We start from the raw sequence: 6,759 nt of genomic DNA on the forward strand, positions 1-6,759 counted from the left end.
TTGGTTAAATAGACCCTTCTGTTGGCCAACAGGATCCCAAAGAAACCTGAAAAACTACTTCATGCCATGATGGGAATGGCAAAGCTGGATACACCTTCTTTTACCCTCCTGCCTTTTGAGTTTAGGCACAACTGACCAGCACTAACTCAAAAGACTGTCAACAGACTGTGGCAGTAAGATACCAAATTCCAACTTGACTCTGGTATAGCATCCCATGGCAGATCGCAGGCCCTGAAGGAAATCAAAGTATTTCACCACAAAATATATTTCTTTGACAAATTTTGTAATGGCCCTGCAAAGCTGTCTCTAGTGGGAAATGTGTCTTCTGTAGAGAATCTGCTTCCATAACTAGGTTTTTCCGGAGAGATTGATGCCTTTAAGGTCCAATAAGAGACATTTACATCTATTCTCTCTGAAGCCTGCTACCTGGAGGCTTCATCTACATGACCAGAACCTTGGCTTCCACAACTCCCTGTATCTTAACTCAAGAATTTCTTTATGCTGACTTCAAACTCTTAAGGGGCAAAACTTAACTTCTCAACGAATTGCCAATCAGGAAATCTTTGAATCCACCTATAACCTGGAAGCCACCTCATTCAAGATGTTCTGCCTTCCCAGGCCAAACAAATATATACCTTCCATGTATTGATTTATGTTTTTAACTTGTAACTTCTGTCTCCCTAAAATGCATAAAACTGAGCGGTAACCAAACCACCTTGGGCACATGTTCTCAGGACCTCCTGAGGCTGTGTCGCAGACCATGGTCCTTAACATTTGCAAAATAAGCCTCTAAACTGATTGAGACCTCTCTGAGATACTTGTTGGTTTACAAGGTTTACCTTCAGAGAAGAAACACCAAGAGTGCTAGTAGTCCACTGGGATTTAAGGAAGCAGGAGGAGAGTCCTCTACACCTATAATTCTTGAAGCGAAGTTTCAGTGGCTTTTATGGTGGCCAGGGCCCTACGCTGCTATAGGGACTCTGGTGACAGGTCAGATCTATGGCCTGAGATTTCTCCAGGCACAAACTTTGCTTTCATGTAGAATGCTAACCACTGGGGAGTTCGCAGCATGGCACAAAGGAGAGCCCACAGGCAATTATTTTAGGGGGTCCAAGAAGTTAGAGCCTGACTATTTGAGATTCCTGGGCTATTCCAGTGCAGAGAGAATTTGGAAGTGGCAGAAAGGAAAACATGTCAGGCAGTGCCTTTTTATTGAGGAGGTAAACTTTGGGGAAAAGTACACAAAATAGTGAGGAAGGAAAGGGTCATCTGCCCTGCCAGCCGAGGCAGCTGAGCCAGCACTGTCAGTTCACTCCCACGTCCAGAGGCCCAGGCACTCCTGGGCAGGGTTGCAGTGACAGAAGTAACACTTCTTTTTTTTTTTTTTTTTTTTTGAGACGGAGTCTCACTCTGTCGCCCAGGCTGGAGTACAGTGGCAGGATCTCAGCTTACTGCAACCTCCGCCCCCTCCCCGCCCCGGGTTCAGGCGATTCTCCTGCCTCAGCCTCCCCTGTAGCTGGGATTACAGGCGCATGCCACCATGCCCGGCTAATTTTTGTATTTTTAGTAGAGGCGGGGTTTCACCACGTTGGCCAGACTGGTCCCAAACTCTTGACCTCAGGTGATCCACCTGCCTCAGCCTCCCAAAGAGCTAGTATTACAGGCATGAGCCACCACACCCAGCCAGAAGTAACACTTCTTATAGCTGACAGCAGGGAAGTCAGCTGCTGGTGAGGAGGGGAATCATCCCTTGAACCCACCAAACTATCAGAGTCACTTGGGAGGAAAATAGGTCTTCCCACAAAGGATGGGCCTACTCAGCCCAGGGTAGCCTAACACAGGTCACGCCTTTGAAAACAGATTATTTCATATCTATGGAAATGCCTCCTTTGCTAGAGGACTGTCATCCAGACCATTTGAGTATGCGGAGTTCTCATAATGGTTTGGCTTTACCAGTACTAGCAATAGTCTCCACCAGGTAATAGCAGGTTAGGTAAGGCTAGAAGCTTACTCGTATCAGTGTGAGGTGATATTAGGGATCACGAAGGCCTTCTGATTCTGAGTGTACAAGTGAGCCAAGTCAATAATAGAGCAGCACCACTGGGGCAGGTAGAAGACAGGAGGTGATAGATGTTCACAGAGCGGCACAAGGGCTAGAGCCCAAAGTGCAACAACCAGTTCCAAAGTTGAGCCAAGGACCTGAGGGAGCAGGTGGACATGGGAGGCCGGAGCCATAGCAGGGTTCAGCTGTGTGGGACACCTAGAAACTGTATCCAAGGATTTCTTTCTTATATTATTTTTAATTTTTTCAAATTTAATTTTTTTGGAGACAGACTGTTACTCTGTCATCCAGGCTGGAGTGCAGTGGTGCAATCATAGCTCGCTGCAGCCTCGAACTGCTGGGCTCAAGTGATCCTCCCACCTCAGCCTCCTGAGTAGTTAGGACTACAGGAGTGTACCACCAAAGAGTTCTGTCTTTGAGATGACTTTGTTTTTTGATTTTTGTTTATTTAGAGACAGGGCTTCACTCTGTCCACGCTGTCACTCATGCTGATCTTGAACGCCTGGCCTCAAATGATCCTTCCACCTTAGTCTCTTGAGTTACTGGGATTACAGGCATGAAACACCTCACCTCAATCTGAGTGGTTGGTTACTTATTAGCCATGACATGAGACTGTGAAGTGACTTTTCTTCAAGGGCATCTTTAAGGCCCTGCTAGACATTTGACAAATATGTGATAAGCATATCTCTGCTAGACATTTGACAAACATCTGATAAGTTTATCCACAACATGGCTACTGGCCACTAGACCACACATTGCATTTGCTTACTCTTCTCAAGGCTTAAGGCCTCATCTCTTTAGTATCTCTGGAGGATTGGCTTTAAGATAATTTATATTTCCATTAGCTGATACTGCTCTTACTGCTCTGCTATCTTTTCTTTTTTTTGAGACAGAGTCTTGCTCTGTCACCCAGGCTGGAGTGCAGTGGCATGGTCTTGGCTCACTGCAACCTCCACCTCCCAGGTTCAAGTGATTCTTCTGTCTCAGCCTCCTGAGTAGCTGGGATTACAGGCATGTGCTGCCATGCCCAGCTAGTTTTTGTATTTTTAGTAGAGACAGAGTTTCACCATGTTAGCCAGGCTTGTCTTGAACTCCTGACCTCAAGTAATCCAGCTGCCTTGGCCTTCCAAAGTGAGTTACAGGCGTGAACCACCGCACCTGGCCTTTTTTTTTTTTTAAATAAATAGAGAAAGAGTCTCAGTGTGTTGCCAAGGCTGGTCTCAAACTCCTGGGCTCAAGCAATCCTCCCACCTTGGCCTCCAAAGTGCTGGGATTACAGGCGCAAGCCACTACACCCAGCCATCTGCTATCTTCTTTTACCACATTTTATAAATTTTAAAGTCTCTTTGAATAGTCCTATTTTACTTTATTCTACATTGACAGTTTTTTGATCCAGACTGTAGCAGGAGCTGCAGAAGTATTATTCTCTGTGTGGGACAGAAACTTTCTACATTCTGGATCTAGAGTGGGGCTCTAATAATGGATAAGAATTGAAAAATGGTACAAAGAAAACCAATTTTACAAAACATTTAGCTTTTAGAAGAAAACGTAGGTAAATATCATTATGACCTTGGTGCAAGGAAGGATTTCTTTAAAAAGATACCAAATGCACAAACTATAAAGGAAAAGATTATTAAAAAGCCAAATTTTAGAAAATAACATCTCTGAAGAAAGATAAGAGGAATTATAATTGTTTCTCAAAAACCAAAGCTTTAAGAGATGGTGAAAAGACTATACTGGGGTTTTACTACATAATCGACAACACATTCAATGTATTGGCTTAGTTACTGAATGTGTCAGAAAATTACCTCCCCCAGTTTTACCTATAATGTGAACTTTCTGACTAGGATTTGGAAATGACATCCTAGTGAAGACGTGGTGTATATGTACAAGGAATGAAGACAGCCAACTGTTTTGTTTTGTTTTTTCCACGAAGAGCAAATAAAAAGAAATGGATTTCACATGAGGAACAATGTCATAGGAAAATAGTGACTGAAATGGATTTCTAATGGCAAATGCCAGATTCAATGTGCCCTTTTTTAATAATGAAAACATATTTCTCCCAATGAGCACTGAGACTGTAGAAAAATTTTTTTGCCCTCCTCTAAGATAAATATTCCCGCTTACTCTTAAGACGGACTTACAGGCTGGCCATGGTGGGTTATACCCATAATCCCAACATTTTGGGAGGCCAAGGCAAGAGGACTGCTCGAAGCCAGGAGTTTAAGACCAATCTGGTCACCATGGCCAGACGCTGTCTCTACAAAAAAAAATTTAGCCTGGTGTGGTGGCGCACATCTAGCTACTCCAAGGCTGAGGCGAGAGAATTACTTAAGCCCAGGAATTCAGAGCTCAGTGAGCTATGATCACAGTACCGCAATCCAGCCTGGGTGACAGAGCAAGACCTTGTCTCTTAAAAGAAAAAAAAAAAAGACATAATTTCTAGTTTATTCCCTAAATCAGAAGCTCTTAACTAGGAATTTGCAATAGAATAATCTGCAGAATCTGGCGGAAAAAAATACAGGCCTTGGACCTGACTCCTGTGGCATTGATTGAGTAAAGTCTGGCTGGGCCCTGGCATCCATGTTTTTAAAAATTATATTCCCCCCGTGATTCTGGTGTGAAGCTCCAGTTGAGAACTACTGTGACAGAACTTTTGGATTCTTGACTAAGTTTTCGGTAGAATGCTCTGTAATAGCCCTCAATCCTTATGACTGTCCCCGCCCCCTTATTCTTCCATCTGTTTGCTCACTTGACCTTCCTAGGTTTTGATCAGTAACCCATATATGCAAATCATGTTGAACAAATAATGTGTGGAGCAAGCAGGTAGCCTGGTAGCACCAAGTCACTAGCATGTAATAACAATGAAATGAGAAGACTTGAGAAGGTGAGAAAATGCTGAGAAAGAGAAAGAATGATCGAGAGCCTGGAAGCACATCAAGCCCAAAGAGGAAACAAGGAATGGGAGCAAATGCATAAACTCATACCCTCCTCCCCTCATCCTGCCTGTAGTAATCCTTGCACCAGCCGTCTCCTTAGCAACAGCTTCCCATTGGACGCCAGCCTCAATGGGACCGATACAAACCTTCTGTTATTTCCCTTTCCGAGAGCTGAGGAGACAACTGCCTCTTCTTCAGTTCATTTGCTATTACTCTTACTGATGTTCTACACTGTTTGGAATGTCTAGCTAATCCCACGAAGGCTTTTTCCTCTCTAACCTTCACACCGGCTAAGTTCTCTGTAACAGAGCTCATGCTCCTTCCCTGCTTACCACCTTCAGAAGTTAACAGAGGGAATCTGGACAAATTTGTTTTGGACAAACATTACCTACAGACTCTAATTTTTGACACTCATGGCTGGATGGGTGAGATTAAAGTGGTTATGAAGAGAGATTCAGACAAGGACTTCTGAATTTCACTGGGATGTCTGCTTGTGGTTTGAAGATTTCTAAAAACTGCTTCAATTGCCCTCAGATTTGATCTTCTTTTGCCTGTAAGATAAATGATTTATTCACTATGGCAAATGTTGGGCTGAAATTTTCAATACCAGTTCTTGGTTTGAAAAAGACTATTGGGTTAAAACAACAACAAAAAATCCTTGACCAGCCACTGAGACAATACATGAAATGAAATTTTTAAGAATCCTCTAGGAATTTTGTCTTTATTTATTTATTTATTTATTTTTTTTAGAGGCAAGGTCTCACTCTGTCACTCAGGCTGGAGCGCAGTGATGAAATTAGAGCTCACTGCATCCTCAGACTCCTGGGCTAAAGCAATCCTCCTGCCTCAGCCTCTCGAGTAGCTGGGACTACACAGGCATACACTCCCACACCTGGCTAATTATTTTATTTTTTGTGGAGATGGGGGCTCACTTTGTTGCCCAGGCTGGTCTTGAATTCCTGGGCTCAAGCAATCCTCCTGCCTTGGCCTCCCAAAGTGCTGGCATTACAGGTGTGAGCCACTGTGCCTGGCCTCAAATTTTAACATTACTATAAACATCTTATTGTCTCCAAAATATATGAGCATAATAAACCTATGGGACAGGGTTTGAGTTAGGCCATTTGGACTAATAATAGGTCAAACTTGATATAGTTAATTATGCTATTAGCTATAGACAATAGAGACCAAGACCCCAATTCACACTGCACTGAGAAGCACAGTTTTATCAAGGTTGTTCTCCAAGAGTAACAATCTCCAATCTAGCGTCCACACCTCTTTGAGAGTAGGCCTGGTGAATGCTCTTGTGGTTCAGAAGTCTTAAGTTTCCTTTCCTGTCTCAACTTTTTGGGAAGGTCTAGGGAAAGCTTACGTAAGAGTTAAGGTAAAGAAAAGTCTAAATAATGTTTGGAATTCTGAGAACATTTAAATATTTGTAGAATTAATGGAACACTATCATATTTAGTCTACGTAATATCAATGATGATTCCCCATGATTTATTCTGTTTCAGCCACCGTCATTTATAAAAATTGTCTAGTTTCTCTGCTGCCATGTAGACACTTGAGTTTGGATAATTCTTCTTTATCAGTTACTTTTGTTAATAGCAGAAAGAAGCAGTCTAAGAAAGAGCAGGGACCCGGAGTGGTGGCTCACGCCTATAATACCAGCACTTTGGGAGGCTGAAGTGGGCGAATCACTTGAGCCCAGGAGTTTCATACCAGCACTTTGGGAGGCTGAAGTGGGCGAATCACTTGAGCCCA

This window comes from Hylobates moloch, unplaced genomic scaffold (assembly GCF_009828535.3).
Source record: "Hylobates moloch isolate HMO894 unplaced genomic scaffold, HMol_V3 SCAFFOLD_1, whole genome shotgun sequence".
NCBI classification, from domain to species: domain Eukaryota; kingdom Metazoa; phylum Chordata; class Mammalia; order Primates; family Hylobatidae; genus Hylobates; species Hylobates moloch.